Source organism: Pelodiscus sinensis, chromosome 13 (genome assembly GCF_049634645.1).
Source record: "Pelodiscus sinensis isolate JC-2024 chromosome 13, ASM4963464v1, whole genome shotgun sequence".
Classification (NCBI taxonomy): Eukaryota; Metazoa; Chordata; order Testudines; family Trionychidae; genus Pelodiscus; species Pelodiscus sinensis.
The window spans coordinates 40,140,291-40,157,545 of NC_134723.1; the positions used below are offsets into that span (position 1 = coordinate 40,140,291).

Consider the following 17,255-nt stretch of genomic DNA (forward strand, 5'->3'; position numbering starts at 1 on the left):
CCCATATCTTATATAATGCCCCATACCCCATGTTCCCCACTTTAATCTGGTTAGGATAGATTTTGTACAAAGTAGACTTTGTGGGGTATCAGTTGAAGACCCAGACTGCTGAACATCAGAGTACCATTATGATGATGCGTGTAACAATAATACGTGTGAAAACTGAGATTATACTGTATAATCTTACTAAAATGTGTCATAGTTCTGGGGAATTTCCAAAGATTAGAGACAATAAAAGAACCAAGCACACATGTTGAGAAACTCTTAAATGGAGATTTACCAGCGAGGAATTGTAAGCAAAAAAAATGACAATTCACCTGGACAGTTGGCAGCCAGGATTTTTCCATTACAAGCAGTTGGGCATAAGAGTGGAGAACACGCAACTCTCACACTACCTCTCCTCCCCCATCTCTACTCATGGCCAGGGCCGCATTATGACTTTCGTGGGCCCTAGACACTTTTGCCTTCATGGGCCCCTTCCTCCATAAAAAAAATATTAAAAATTATTTTTTATATAACTTTAAATACTTCAACATTTTTTTTCTGTTTTAGGCAAAATTTAAATAGATTTTTGTGGGCCCTAAAAGTTTCATTTTTTTCTGATGTGAGAAAAAATTAAAACATTTTCTTTGACCCTAAAAGTTCATTTTTTTTCTTCTGATTTTAAATGAAATTAAAACATTTTCGTGGACCCCTAAAAGTATCGTGGGCCCTAGGCACTGTGCCTAATGGATAAGTCGGCCCTGCTCCTGGCACCAAAGTTGTCTGAAGACGAAGAACTGTCCCTGAACTGGGGGAAGTGGTCCTACCTGGAAGGCTCTCTAGTGAGCATGAACAGCGGAGAGATTTGGGGTGAGATACCTTTTTGTGTATCTAGCTTGGTAAAGTTTAGGAATTAGATTGTGATTTTGTTCTTTGGTGCTTGACCAATTCCAACCTCTGTACCTTGTGTTGAAGTGGGGATTGTATTTGCTTTGTTATGTTTCATGTGAGTTCTACAATCTTATAGTAAACCTGTGTGTGGGCCTCAGTTTCCCAGGGCACTGCTCTAATATCTAGATGGTGATTTGGGGTGTGACTCACTGACAGAGGCTACCCTAGCCATTGCATGTATACAATGCCCCTTTATAATTTGAGCCCAAAAGGGAGGGTAGTCAAGTAACACCTTTTGCCCAAGAAGGAGAAGAAGGGGCAGAGAGGGGCCTGGAGGACAGGTAGCTAAGCACGGGAGTTAGTCATGGGTGGTTCAAGGTGCAAGGAGGATGTCCAGGGGCGTTGGCTCTGAGCCCCCTTTCTCAAAGATGGAAGGTATTGACTGCTGCTTGTCACTGTTCTGACAAGGCTGTTCTACGCTGTGTTCCTGCTGGCTGAGAGTCACCTCCAACTGCAGATGGGGGTGCAAAGTCTGGTGACTCCCCACATCTTGGTGACAGCCTTTCCACTTACGGTAACTTAAAAATCTATTTTGCTCTAGTTAATAAATGTATTTCATTGTTTTATCTAAACCAGCAGGTTTGATTGAAGAACTCTCTACTTAGAGGACTGATGGATACAATCATTGCCCTTTGATGGAATGATGAACTCCGGATGAGATTACAAGGTCCAACAGGCTACTGAATAACACAAGACATTTATTTGGGGTGGGGGGGAGGCGCAAGGCCAGGATGGAGGAATTTGCAAGCACCATCATAGAATCATAGAACCATAGAGCTAGAAGAGACCTCAGAAGGTCATCAAGTCCAGCCCCCTGCTCTAGGCAGGACCAATCCCAACTAAATCAACCTATCCAGGGCTTTGTCAAGCTGAAATTTAAGCACCTCAAGGGATGGAGACTCCACTACTTCCCTAGGTAACCGATTCCAGTGCTTCACTACCCTCCTAGTGAAATAGATTTTCTAATATCCAAACTGGACCTCTCCCACTACAATTTGAGACCATTGCTCCTTGTTCTGCCATCTGTCACTACTGAGAACAGCCTCTCTCCTTGGAATCTTCAGGAAGTTGAAGGCTGCTATCAAATACCCCCTCACTCTTCGCTTCCGCAGACTAAACAGACCCAACTCCCTCAGCCTCTCCTCATAAGTCATATGCTCCAACCCCCTAATCATTTTGGTTGCCCTCCGCTGGACCCTCTCCAATGCGTCCACATCCTTTTTGTAGTGGGGGGCCCAGAACTGGACACAAGACTCCAGATGTGGCCTCACCAAAGCCGAATAAAGGGGAATAATGACATCTCTGGATCTGCTGGCAATGCTCCTCTTAATGCAACCTAATATGCCATTAGCCTTCTTGGCTACAAGGGCACATTGTTGACTCATATCCAGCTTCTCATCCACTGTAAACCTCAGTTCCTTTTCTGCAGAACTACTACTTAACTGATTGGTCCCCAGCTGGTAACTATTCTTGGGATTCTTCCGGTCCAAGTGCAGAACTCTGCACTTGTCCTTGTTGAACCTCATCAGATTTCTTGTGGCCCAATCCTCCAATTTGTCTAAGTCACTCTGGACCCTATCTCTGCCCTCCAGCATATCTACCTCTCCCCCTAGTTTAGTGTCATCCGCAAACTTGCTGAGGGTGCAATCCATCCCCTCATCCAGGTCATTAATAAAGATATTGAACAAAACCGGACCTAGAACTGAACCTTGGGGCACTCCGCTAGAAACGACTGCCATCCTGACATTGAGCCATTGATCACTACCCGCTGGGCCTGGCCTTCTAGCCATCTTTCTATCCATCTTACTGTCCATTTATTCAATCCACATTCCCTTAACTTGCTGCAAGTATATTGTGGGAGACTGTAGCAAAGCTTAGGCTGAGGTATCATATGAGGAAGAATTATTGCTAGTTAGCACAAGGTCATGATATCACAGATTACTTTTTCCTCCATTGGGTTATGGGCAAACAAACAGATAGTATTTAGCATCTGCAGATTACAAAATGAAAGGATTGTTCACATCCCTAATGAAATTAAGTTCATATTCAAAATCATGCTTGGTTTTTTTTCAAACCACAGAGCCCTATACACAGCCTCAGATGTCATGGAAATAAATATTAGGCCTGGCTGAAAGGAATCTATTTAACTTTTTCCTTCGAAATTAAAAACATCATGGTGCAACTACAAATAACTCTCTTGTCACATGGGGGAAATATCTGCTGACAGCAGGGAATACTGCATAGTAAGTCATTGTTACTGAAAGGAGTAAGACACATACATGCATGTGAAGAAAAGAACCCATTGTATTTTCAGAGGAACAATAAGGTTATGGATCCAGATACTGCAAATGCAAACAAGTATGGAAAGTGCAGTCTCTTTCTTGAGTGATATCGGCTACTAGAATTCCGATATACTTGAACTGCAAAGTATTTGACATATAACTGTTACAGATATGTAGGTAAGTCCCAAACAGGAAAGAGAAATACGGAGCTCAATTCTATAGGTCTTTAAAAATCTTGACAAGTATGGAGAAAGTGAATAAGGAAAAGTTATTTACTTGTTTCTATAACATAAGAACCAGGGGTCACCAAACAAACTTAATAGGTAGCCAGTTTAAAACAAACAAAAAAAGAAGCACTTCTTCATGCAGAACACTGTCAACCTGTTGTGAAGACCAGGACTTTAAAGAGGATTCAAAGAACAACTAAATAAACTCATGGAGGTTAGGTCCATTAATACTTATTAGCCAGGATGGATATGAATGGTGTCCCTAGCCTCTGTTTGTCTGAAGGAGAGGGACCATGTGATTATCATCTGTTCCGTTGACTCTCTTTGGTGCATCTGGCATTGGCCACTGTCGGAAGGCAGGATACTGGGCTAGATCTAGTCTCACTGACTTCCCTTGAACTTTCTGGAGATGAATACAGAAAACTAAAATGGAATTTGGACTACAGAATTACAGAAACTATTAGACATTACAAAATCTGTATTTCATCCTGTGGCTAAAATACTATGACGTAACCTTGTAAGCCACTCCTCTGCCAGCCATGCCTCCACAATTATTTGAATAGTCAGAAGTTAACATTTCCTTTTCTCAATCTAGCTTTCTAGCCCTACTTTATAGTCCCAGGGACAGAATGAGATGTGTGATTGAACATATGGATGCCAAGAGATCAGTTTTCCTAACAGTTACATCTGAGAAAGAGCGATCAAAATTTCTTCCCATCTCATGTAACGTTTAGCGATGCAAGACGTATACTTGATTACAGTGGGCAATAAAACTCCTCTATAAATGTTATAAAACCTTGACATTTGCATGTGAAGGGACTCACATGGCAGTCATGATGAGCAGGTGAATGTCCTAACTTGCAATAAACAATCACTTTTTGCCCCATCTCCAGAGTGAGGAGGAGGGTGAACTCCATGAGCTTCTGCTATACAAATCTCTCTGCAGTGCATCATAGAATGAGGTTTATTTGTTTTTTGGTTGGTTTGTTTTGTTTTTTTTTTTTTAAATGGTGTTGACTCATGTTTAGCTTGTGATCCACTATGACCCCTTAGATCCTTTCTACAGTTCTCCCTCCTAGGCAACCATTTTCCATGTGTACAACTGATCGTTCCCTCCTAAATGGACTTTGCATTAACAAGGACTTTGCATTTGTCCTTGTTAAATTTCATCATATTCATCCGCTTCAGACCATTTCTCCAGATCATTTTGAATTTTAATCCTATCCACCAAAGCATTTGCTACCCTTCCAGCTTGATATGATTTCCAAACTCCGTATCATACATAAGACTGCTTCTTTAGGGACTTTGTGGTCAGTAGAACTTTAGCCCTTATCTTCTTTTTGAACACTATCCCTCAGAGATGTCTCATCAGCAAGATATATACATATATATATTTACAACCTCTCTCAATATGGATCACCCCAATTACTTCACAAAAGTGCCCCTTACTCCGTGCTGAGAAGAGATAACTACCCTTTTTGTTAGTGCAATTTTAAAATTGCATTAGATGCAATGGGCCAAAACTTGTTCTTTTCAAAAATGCCTCTGATTTCCTTCTCACCTACCCTCTGTTCTCCATGCAAAATTAATCCTCTACCTGTAAGATGCCTGGTAAACTTTCCAAATCTTGCGTGAGAGAGAAGGGACAGACAGAATAAGTCAAAAACAGAAGAGTGATATTGTAGCATGTAAGAATACAGTAGTATCCTTTTAAATAACGGGCCTCTGTTTGCCTACTGTGTTTAAATTTTTTTTAGAAGGCACAGCAAAAAGCAAGGGAAATGTAGTAAGTTACTCATTTGACATACAAAAGTTTACAATAGGTTACCAAAAAACCCACCAAAATTGTCTTCCTCGTATTCCTTTCAACATCAAAGGGCACGGCTAGTAAGTTGAATCCAAAGACTAAAAGATGCCAGATACACATTTCAAGCCCAACCCCAGTCTAATACAAATGTGTCTTACTTTAAAAAAAAAAAAAGTAAGATGATTTATTGTTGCACAAAACATGGGGGTGGGGGTTCTGAAAAAGTTGGAGCTCTTTTGCCTTTTCCTATCGAAATGGGAGATCACACCAGATCATCATGAAGCAGTTCTGCGATTCTTCAGTATTTTGAACAATGCAAACTCCTCTTTGTGCTGGGTTAGTAAATTTCTCTCCCCAACCTCCGCCTCCGACCCATGCTCATTTGAGCTAACCCTTGAGTTCATTCATTGCATTGGCTTGATATGTTGGGTTAGGACTGATGCAACCTCGAAATTGGTCCAAATAAGCTGTTCATGTGTTACAGATCATTTTCAGTTCACTCATCCAGAATACCAGCATGTGCAAACTGTGATTTGCCAAGTGTTTCCCAGTACTGCTTGAATTGTTACGCCGCAATTCAATTTCAAAGCTGTGTAGTAAATGTAGTTAGTCTACTAGTAACAGAGGCAATTTGTTACAATGAGCTCAAAAATATCTGATGCAGTCTTGGGCTAAGGACACTCCAGGGATTGCAAATGCTTTAAACGGTTTGGCGTTTTTTAAAGAATTCTGTACTATCATCTGCATTTATTGCTCATGTCATGAGCTGCTATAATAATTTCCATCTCCTCATTCATACCCACTATATTTTCAACTTTTCATTTGAAAAAATAAAAAAAGCAGTCAGTTCCTTCCAATCTCACATGAACACCTGGAAATCTAAGTAAGAAATGGAACATGCAACCTGCCTGATCAATTACATATACATTTACGAACCTCATAATATGTTAGTTTTTTTGGTTCTTGGGACAGCATCCCAACATGCAATGCAAAAGTATTGCCGATTACACGGACAGTCTGAATACATACAATTTAATTAATAGGGATTATTTGTTAAATCTATAGTGTATTCAGCTCTGCACAGCATACAAAGAAAAATGTTTTCCTTGTCTTGCGGGTCTTACAATAAAAAAACCAATCACATAATCTTGCTTTTATAATAGACTATGTCATTTACCTCAAGGTTTCAGTTTAAACATGAATAATACTTTTGCTATATTAATTTAAAACTATATTGTTATTTCTGTGTATCTTGAATCCTTCAAATAGTTACAGTGGGGGTAGATCTAAAATCACAGAAATATAGGGAAGGGACCTTCAGAGATCATCATCCAGTCCATCCCCCTGTGCTAAGGAAGGACTAGACAAGTGCTTCTATGACCTGTACTTAAAAACCTCCAGTGATGGTGATTCCATTCTCTCCATTGGTAATCTATATCCACTACCCTTAAAACTAGCAAGTTTTTTCCAATGTCTAACTTTTTTGCTACACCTGAAGACGATTACTTTTTATCATATCAGTGGGTGTGGACAACAATTGGTCACTCATTTTTATATCTGTGCACTTTAACATTCAAAGAGGTTATCTTTTCTCAAAACCAATACATAATTTATATAAACTTTTCCTCAGATTGTCTTTTATCACTTTTTGTTGCTCATCTCTGGTCTCCCATGTCCATTGCAGCACCCAATACTGATCACAAATACTCCAGTGGAAGCTTCATCCATGCTTAATGGAGTAAGACCGTTACTTCCTCCATGTTTTACATACAAAACTCATGTCAATCTCAGGTGTATTAGCAATACTCTTTCACCACAATTTATGTTCAATGTGTGATCCTCTGTAACCCTCAGATACTTTACTGCAGTACCATCACCTAACCAATTATACCCCATTTTATATTTGTGCATTTGATTTTTCAAAGTAGAGTGCTTTGCATTTGTCATTATTTAATAAGATGAGATTGATTTTAGATCAATTCTTTTAGGTCTTTTGAGTTCTAATCCTGTTTTCTAAAGTACTAGAATCACCTCCCAGCTTGGTATTAGCCACAATTTTTTTCATGCACATTGTATGAAGAATTGTGGTGCTGATAAAACTCTTCTTTTACATAAAGGATTCCAAATGCCATATCTTCATGACAAGACTCAAGACAACGCAACCGGGTAGATACACTGAGTAAAGAATTCTCCTTCCAGGAAGTGGACCCTATTACACCTTCAACTTCCCTTCAAACTTTTCTGGCCATTGTACAGTAGACCCTCACTATCCCTCTGCCAGGGAAGTTTTCTTCCCTAAAGGGTTTGCCCCACATTGTTTCGCAAAAATTAATTACCCCATAAAATCATAGAAGATTAGGATTGGTAGGGGATATGTACACAGCAGCATTATTTTGGAATAACTAGCGTTATTCCAAAACAACATAGAGCACATCTACATTACAAGCCTTTATTTCGAAATAATGTCGAGCTGGTGGACTTCTTACTCTGATTTAGGTATAATGATACCAGTCCTCCCTCTCTCACTACAGAAAAGATGTGGACAAATTGGAGAGTTCAGCACAGGACAATGAAAATCATTATGGAGATGGGATACATGACTTATGAGGAGAGGCTGTGGCAACTGGGCTGATTTTCTCTGCAGAAGAGAAACCCTCCTGGTAAAACCTTAATTTTATTAGGAGTAAGGGAAGTCAAAGGAAGTGTTTTTCCTTCAACTTCCTGCTGTGTAGACAGCACCAAAAACTTAATTAAGGTATTTCGACTTCAGCTAACCAATTGACATAGCTGAAGTTGCGTAGCTTAATTCAACTTTCATTCTTTTGTGTAGACATACCTGAAGAGACCTCAGCAGGTCATCTAGTTCAACCCCCTCCTCAAAGCAAGACCAACTAAACACCAAATCATCCCAGCCACGGATTTGTCAAACCTGGCTTAAAAAAACCTCTAAGCATGGAGATTTCACCTCTTAACTAGGTAACCAATTCCAGTGCATGATCACCTTTCTCCTGAAATAGTTTTTCCTAGTATTCAACCTGGACCTTCCCCTTTACAGCTTGAGACCATTGCTTCCTTTTCTTTCATCTTCAATTACTGAAAACAGCCTGTCTCCATTCTCTTTGGAATCACCCTACCCCCCATTCTTCTCTTCTGCAGAGAAAAACAGCTCAGTTCCCTCAGCCTCTCCCCATAAGTCATGTATCCCATCTCCATAATCATTTTCACTGCCCTGTGCTGAACTCTCTCCAATTTGTCCACATCTTTTCTGTAGTGAGGGGGGGGGGGGGGGAGGACTGATATCATTATACCTAAATCAGACATCCTTTAACCTAAATCAGAGAGGTTAAGGCCCAGGTCCTATAAGGCCACCTAACTCCACTGAAAACAATGGGAATTAGGCACCTAAGGAGGTTTGGGTGTGTGTGACTTGCATGCATCACTATCAGTGGCAAAACAGAGGTTTCTCCCAGTTCCTGGCTCTAAACATGAGACACCACTGCCTCTTTAAAGTGCCACAGTTCTATTATAGAAGTTTGCATATGGTCTGGGTTTTTTTTTATTAAGATTGAGATTACGGCGTTGTCTTGTTTTCAAAAGTAAGTGCCCTATAATCTTTGCAGTGAGGGACTGTTAACTTCTAGAATAGCTGACACATTTACAAGGTGTATTTTCTTCCCAGATTTTATCTCCAGGCATTTAAATGACCATAGCGTGGCCAGAGGAAGAAAGCCAAAGCCTATGCTGGGTGGAAGCAATTGTGTAGAAGTTACGATAAGGACAGCAGAGGAATGGCACTCCCTCTGAATGAGAGAACAAGATACATTTTCCCTCCAGTGATTACCTTCCGGTGAGATTACTGTGTGGGATTGATTCAGAGTTTGTTTGGAGTGATAGAATCAACATGGTCTGTCACACTGCAGGAGCCATAAGACATAAGGCAATTTGTTGGTCATCTTGCTTTTTGATAATAGGATTGCTGTGGCCCACACTGCTAAGTAGTAAGATTATTTCAAGATGCTTCTCTTCCTCTCAAACAGGAAGCTTTTCTTTTCTGACTTTACTTTTACTTCCCCACTTTGTACAGCTTAGACCACCAGACTGAAATGCCTTTGAGCAAGTGCGTTTGAAGGACGTTCGGGCATTGGTGGAGAATGAGGGATGTTGTGGAAAATGGGACAAGACAGAGCTTACGTTTGCCAAGGGAGCTCAGAAGGGCACCAAGGAGACAAAACTTTTGTATGGATCACTGAGACTAAGCAACAGCAAATCAAATGGGGCCTAAGCCAAATTTTTAGCTAGTGTAAATGAGCTATGAAAGCAACAGAGCTGTTACAAAAGCCAAGGCAATGGCCTTCTCACTCGGGTGACAGTAGTATCAATGAATCATAGAATCAAAAAATACTAGAACTGGAAGGGATCTCAAGAGGTCGAGTCCAGTACTCTGCCCTCACGGCAGGACCAAGCACCATATAGATTATCCCTGATAGATGTCTATCCAACCTGCTCTTGAATATCTCCATTGATGGAGATTCCACAACCTCCTTAGGAAATTTATTTCAGTGTTTAACCACCCTGAAAGTTAGGAAATTATCCCCAATGTCCAACCTAAACCCCCCTTGCTGCCATTTAAGCCCATTGCTTCTTGTCCTATCATCAGAGGCCAAGGAGAACATTTTTTCTCCCTCCTCTTTGTAATACCCATTTAGATACTTATATATGCCAACAACAGAAGAAACACCTCCCCCCTGCACAGAGGTGGGGAGCAATCTGTCCCCGTGGTATCCTCCTGTCCTTTTCAGATCCCAGGAGGACACCAAAAGCATGTCTACACAGCAGGGCAAAAGCTGAATTAAGCTACGCGATTTAAGCTGTCATGTGCGTAACTTAACCAAAATAGCTTAATTCAGCTTTCGGCGCTGTCTATACAGCAGGGAATTGAAGGAAGAACACTCTTCCTTCGAATTCTTACTTCTTGTAAAATGAGGGTTACAGGAGTCTGAGTTCTATTGTAACTAATTTGGCTGTTGCGGGGTCACAAACCACATTAACACTAAATCAGTGGTCCCCAACGTGTTGCCTGTGGGTGCCATGGCACCCGCCGGGGCATTTATGCACGCCCACCAAAACATTTGGGCTGGCCCTGCCCCCAGCGCGTGGCACATGTGTGGTGTCAGCCTTGTGCTCAGGTCGCGTGGACGGCCTCTGCCCCAGCCGCATGGCACATGTGTGGCCCCACCCCCGGATGCCTGGCACGTGAGTGTCCCTGACCCCGGATGCCCGGCAGCCACGAAAGGTTGGGGACCACTGCCCTAAATGTAGGAATTGTAAAATACGAGCACCAGTGCTTGCAGGAGAGACACTGTAATTGTAAAGAATCTCGGATGGACAAGCCTTTCCCTTCCAACTCAAGTGAATCAGATTGGGGGAAGAGGAGAGAGCAGAGCTGGTTCAACCTGTTTCTCTTCCCCTCACCCTGTTCCAATGATAGAACTAAAACCGACTCCATAAGGAGTCTTTTCATTTTCCGTTGGCCTGCGCTGTGGGTCAAGAGCTGCAATCACTGAGAAGCTGGAATCACAGAGAGCTGAAAACACTAGGTCTGGCCCATTCAAACCCATTGGCAGCAGGTGGCCAGCAGGGTGGCTAGCAGGAGTAAACAGCCAAAAGGCAGCCAATGGGAGCGGCAACAGGTGGCCAACAGAGCAGCTGGCAGGAGCAAGTGGCTGGCAGGAGCAGCTGGCAGATGGCTGGTGGGAGCTAGCTGGCAGATGGCAGGTGGCCAGCAGGTGGAGCGTTTGGCAGGAGCAACAGTGAGTGACCAGAAGAGTGGGTGAGATGCCTCCTATCCCCACTCCCCGAAGGGTGGGAGGTGAGCTCTGAAAATCATCTCTGAGCTCTAGTCTGCCCTGACCAAGGCAGAGAAAGGTTGGGCATGTGAATGAGACACTTATATTGCTGGACTGACTTACGTGCAGCTGACAAAGTGGGTCTTTTCCCACGAAAGCTTATGCTCCAATAAATCTGTTAGTCTATAAGGTGCCACAGGACTCTTCGTTGTTTATGCAGACTAACGGCTACCCCTCTGATAATTGCTGGACTTGTGAGCCTGAGAGGCAAAGGACATTACTCAATCCACTTGAGCTAGGACGTTTACTGGTGGGGTGGTTCTGAACTCTGTGGTGCTTTCCCAAGTTAATGCCACATTACTTCTTTCCCTCTTTCATTAAAAGTTTCGTTTCTACGCTCAGACTCTGTGCTTGCGAGTGGGGAAGCATTGCCTCCCAGAGGTGCCTGGAGTTTGTGTGAATTTCCCAGGTTATTGGGTGGGGGCTTGAGCCAGCTCCGTGCGGGATGGATGAAAAGAAACCCCTAGATTTTGAACCCAGCCCTGGCTTCTGCCAGCACTACCTGACAGAAGAGTTACACTGAAAACAAAGGATCTAAATCCCACATGAAGATTTAGGGCTGGGTCAAGTTAAAAAAAAAAAAAAGGGAAATTTCATTCTACAGGAATTTTGACATTTCAAAATGTGTTGTCATTCAAACTTGGAATAAAAACCAAAACTGTCAACATTTCCCAGGTAATGAAAATGAAAGACAAAACAGATTTGGAGCTCAATGTTTCATTTCAATAAAATAAAATAGTTTCATTTTGAGAATGTCAAAATATTTTGCTGCGATAAGGTAAACATTTGTGTTTTCATGGTATCAGAACAATATGTTCGTATAATGTATTATATTAAAAGACAAACTGAAAAAGTGCCAACAACTGAAATAAACAACGTCTAAATTTAAGGAATCATTGACTCTTTTCTGAAGCACTCATTGAGAAGTGTATACAAAGTTTAGATTTCAACAAAAGTCTATTTGCTGATGGAAAATCATTGTCAAAATTTTTTCAACCAGCTCTAATTTAAATTTAGGGCCATTCTTACTAAAGGAATTTAAGTATATTCTGCCAACTGTCAAATAGAAATCAATAATAAGGAGTCTGGGTTGAAAGAGTACCACACATTTATTAGAGTATTAGGGCATAAGCTTTCATGAGCTACAACTCACTTTCTCAGATGATGAAGAGAAAAAAGAAAAAAAAAGAGGGAGAAAAAGGATACAGAGATGGGAGTCTGACATCAGCGCGAATTAAATCGAGTGGATGTGGCTCATTTCCAACAGCAGTGAGAAGGTAAAATTATTTGAAATCAATGAGGCTTTTCATGGAGTCAGGTGCTAACCAATATGAGCAAAGATGGCAGAGTTTGACACTTTATAAAAAATCATGTTGTTAAGTGTTTAAAGCCATATTTTCAAGTTGTAAAGATGATGGTGATTAGGGAAGGAAAGAAAGGTGCACGGGATACACAGTGGGAAACCAAGTGGATTTCTCTCATTCCAAGGCAAGCTTTGCCAGTAATTAAGCTTGTGTTTATAGATTGTCCTCATTTGAAAGCCTTGTCAAAAGTGCTCTGCTGTGTTACAGTCTATTTGCATGTGATCAAGACTTTCTTTCCAGATGGCAACTCATTTCCCAACATATGCGGTGCATATGCATGTGGCCGTACCGTCTCACAGATGATTTTCAGAGTCTTTGGAGTATTCCAACAAAATAAGCTCTTATGCCACATGTTATTAAGAAAACCCACTTCAACCACTAGCATCCCAAAAATGCATGAGGTACTGTCTCTCTGACCCAAAACGTCTTAAAATATGCTATTACTGACATCATGCAATAGATTACAGCCACATGGTGTAGTTTTCAGGCTGGAAACTATTTCTATGAGCTTTGGTGGTAACCTTCACATTTAATTTAGATTAAGATCCCAGGAAAGGAGTCCTTCACAAAATGTAACTCTCCTTGCTGTGCTTACCCCCTACAGCAACCACTTTTGGTATTTCAGCCATAGGTGCTGACTGAGTGTTCGGCACTCACCAGCAGCTCCCCCAAATCAACTATTCTCCCTCCGCCCAGCCCCTCCCCATACCCCTGCCAATTAGCTCCTTCCTCTCTTTCCCCAGTGCCTTCCACCCACCAAGGAGGAGAAAGAGAGGAGCAAGGACAGGGCACGTTCAAGAGTAAGAGAGGAATGGGGCAGGAAGAGGCAAGGCAGGGTTGGAGTAGGGGCAGGGCCTGACAAGGAGCAGGGTCAAGCACACCCTGGCAATTCTTAAAGATGGTGCCAATGATTTCAGTAGCAGTCAGAGATTAAAAAAAAATGACTTAAAATTGGCAAAACAGCCAATCAATTGCAAACTCAGGATTAGAATCCAGGTATCTTGACTCCCCATGTCTCATTCTAAGCAGTCCCAGAGGGGTAGCCATGTTAGTTTGTAACTTTAAAAACAAGATTTAGTGAGCAAAACCCACTTCAGATGAGCTGGAAAGGAAGAACTGAAACCCAGAATTTACAACAGAAAAGGCACCTGTCAATTTCAGGGCAGGCGCTAATGAGGCTAATTAACTGGGCTGAAAGTATCCCATACTTAGCTTTTAATGTAAAAATGAGGTGTTAAATGCCAGGAAAGCTGGTTTCCTTATCCACTTATTATCCACTTAATATCTTTGTTCAAGCCCTGGGAAGCAGTGTCAGATTGGCAGATGAATGTCAATTTCTCACACTCTCTTTCTGTAATTGGCTGGTGAAAGTCCTTTGTAGAAGACTGGGTACTTTTAAATCAATTAGTGAGTGCCCAGGCAGGTTAAAATGTTCCCCTAGAGGTTTGTGTGTGTTACCACTTCTGACGTCTGATGTGTGTTCATTTATCTTTTGCCATAGAGACTGTCCAGTTTGGCCAATATACATGGAAGAGGGGCATAACTGCCATTGTAAGCAGTCGGCGGCAGCTCCTGGAGAAAAACAAATATACCTTTCCCTCCTGCCTGGTGATATGAAGTATGACAGGTCTGGGAGCTCCATACACATGGCAAGGAAGAAATGGATTCTTGGCCCCACAGCAGGAAAAAAGGCCTTGCAGTCATTGCAATGGCAAATGAGTACAAGTTCGACATACAGCAACTTATACTTATATTTACAGCGAGTGGTAAGAAGAAGTTATTCGGGGAGTGAGCCAAAGCTAAAATGGCAGCATGCACCTGAGATTCTCCAGATGAGCTTAGGATATAAACCGACAGCACAGAGAGACAAGAGGCCAAATAGACGTAATCTCAACATCAGGATCTGAAACAATATTGCCAGCTTGGAAATCTGACACACATTCTGTTCATCATAAAAAATGAGATTCCTTATGCAATGCCACCTATCCCTGTCATCACATCCAACATAACTTATGCACACCTTTATGCTTGAGTCATCCTTTTTCCTACTGACATCATTGGGATTATACCAGTGAAGGGGTCGAGAGGAGATCTTGCAAACTTAAGGTCCCCGGGGGTAGAGACTGTTCACTACTTGGCATCCCTGCATACAGGTGCAATAAACATGGAGCTGGTAGTATTTTACAGTCATTTTTGCATTAGCGTAAATTACTCCAGAAGGTAGAAGGCACCAGAAAAGATGACCCCTGTGTATTTCTTTTCTCTCTTTGTAAACAGTCTTGGGGTACGTCTACACTACAGCGCTAGTTCGAACTAACTTAGTTCGAATTAGTTAATTCGAACTAAGCTAATTCGAACTAATGCGTCTAGAACTAAAAACTAGTTCAAATTAGCGTTTTGCTAATTCGAACTAGCAAGTCCACATTGAGTGGACTCTGAACAGGGCTTAAGGATGGCCGGAAGCAGTGCCGGCAGGGCATAAAAGGAGGACTTAGAGCATAGAGATGCTGTCTCAGGCTAGCCGAGGGCTGCGCTTAAAGGGTCCCGACCCCTACCCCGGACAGACAGTTCTAAGGGGTGCCCCGCTTGCAAAGAAGTTCTGGCTTGGAGTGCCCGGAGTACCCACACTGGGCACATCACAGCACTCGGCCATCAGCCCGGCTGCACTTGCCGCAGGCTGACATCTGGGGAGAGGGGGCAATCGGGGGGCTGCAGGAGAGCTTCCACCCCCAGAAGCCCGCAGAGCCAGCCCAGTCCTCCCCATCGGGGGCTCGTACCCCATTCCTCCCTCACCTCCTTCCACTTACCCTTCCCTAGCCCCCCTTCTTATTGATGTACAAAATAAAGATAACGTTTCTTCCAACATTGACTCTGTCTTTATTGAAAAAAACTGGGGGAGACTGGGAAAAGGAGGTGGGAGAGGGGAAGAGAAAGGCTGGGAGAAGGGAGGGCAACTAACATGATCAGGGGTTGGGAACAGGTCCCAGATGAAGAAAGGCTACAGAGAATGGGACTGTTCAGCTTAGAAAAGAGGAGACGGAGGGGGGACAGGATAGAGGTCTCTAAAAGCAGGGGTTGGGTGGAGAGGGTGCATTCAGAAAAGTTCTTCCTAAGTTCCCATAAAGAAGGACTAGAGGACACCAAAGGAAAGGAATGGGTAGCAGGCTTCAAACTAGTAAGAGAAAGTTGTTCTTCCCAAAGCAAATAGTTAACCTGCAGAACTCCTTGCTGCAGGAGGCTGTGAAGGCTACAACTAGAACAGAGTTTAAAGGGAAGTGAGATCAAGTCATGGAGGTTGGGTCCACGGAGTGGTATTAGCCAGGGGGTAGGAGTGGTGTCCCTGCCCAAAGTTTGTGGAAGGCTGGAGAAGGATGGCACGAGACAAATGGCTTGGTCACTGTCTTCGGTCCATCCCCTCCAGGGTCCCTAGGGTTGGCCGCTGTCAGCAGACAGGCTACTGGGCTAGATGGACCTTTGGTCTGACCCAGGACGGCCATTGTAAGCTCAGGGCTCAGGGTCGGGGGTCTCAGTGGACCCCCTTGATTTTCATGCACACCTGCTCCTGGGTGGCCAGGCTGGCAGCTCTCCTGCCCTAGCCGGCCACTTTCCTGTGCCTAGTGCGGAGATTGTGGACGAGGTCCACGATGTCCGCACTAGCCCAGGAAGGTGCCCGCCTCTTGTGGTCCAGGGCAAGCTCCCGGGAGCCGCCAGCCTGGTCCCGGCAAGAGGGGGTGGGCTGGGGGGCATCGGGTGGGTGGCTCTGTGCCGTGCCAGGTGCAGGGTCTGCTAGCTGGGTGCTGGCAGGCTTGCACCTGGCACGGGCACCGTAGCCAGCCCGTGCCCCTTTAAGGGGTCCGGGGCCGGGAGGGAGGCAGACGAGTTTCCCTGGTGTTGGCCAGAGTGGCCACCAGGGAAACCTGGGGAGGGCTAGCCTCCCACTAGTTCGAACTAAAGGGCTACACAGCCCTTAGTTCGAACTAGCTAGTTCGAACTAGGCGTTAGTCCTCGTAAAATGAGGTTTACCTAGCTCGAACTAAGCGCTCCGTTAGTTCGAATTAAGTTCGAACTAACGGAGCGCTAGTGTAGCGCCTATCAAAGTTAGTTCGAACTAACGTCCGTTAGTTCGAACTAACTTTGTAGTGTAGACATACCCTTGCTTACTTGCATCAGATATAACCATTAAACAGGGTTGGCTAAAGCAAACAAAAATACTGTTTTTGAACACTAGTTTGACCATATAGTATGGCCATTCTTAAGATCCATTTAGCTCCGTACCCTGCCTTCTAACAGTGGCCAATGGCAAGTTCACCAGAGGAAATGAACATAAGAGGTAACCATCAAGCCTCTAATTGCTGGAGAGTTTCTTATGTGGCCCACAATAGTAAATACGTTGAGAACCGCTGGTCTACTGTAAGTTTGACACCGATGTTTAAAGCTTTCCTAGTTAATTCAAAGATGCTCAGATGAAATTGTACTTTCAGTAATGATGAGCACAGCCTGTGGATCACGTTGGTATGAATTTCATGCTGTTAGAAATACCTGTCTACGGATAGGCTATATCCTATTTCTACGGTTTTCTGACTCAGTGACTATTGTAGGAAACCAGCTGTTTTGCTATGATAAAATTGATTTTCCACCATGAAGGTGAAATTAGCAGTTGTCTCGGATCATTTCCCTGAAAGCACCATCGGGATAAAAGCTGCAGCATTGTTAATAGTTTTTGGATCATGAAAATT

The 17,255-nt window shown here is 43.1% G+C and overlaps 1 long non-coding RNA gene across 2 annotated transcripts; it reads left to right on the top strand.

Annotated features, from left to right (window-relative positions):
• Positions 1-1,280: 1,280 nt before the first annotated feature.
• Positions 1,281-15,002, top strand: LOC142831256 (uncharacterized). 2 transcript variants are annotated; one of them, XR_012906946.1, is made up of 4 exons: positions 1,281-1,600; positions 8,929-9,096; positions 12,760-12,920; positions 14,021-15,002. It is a non-coding gene; the product is annotated as an uncharacterized LOC142831256 (long non-coding RNA). The 2 variants fall into 2 exon arrangements; XR_012906945.1 differs by lacking the exon at positions 1,281-1,600 and adding an exon at positions 8,004-8,225.
• Positions 15,003-17,255: the final 2,253 nt, after the last annotated feature.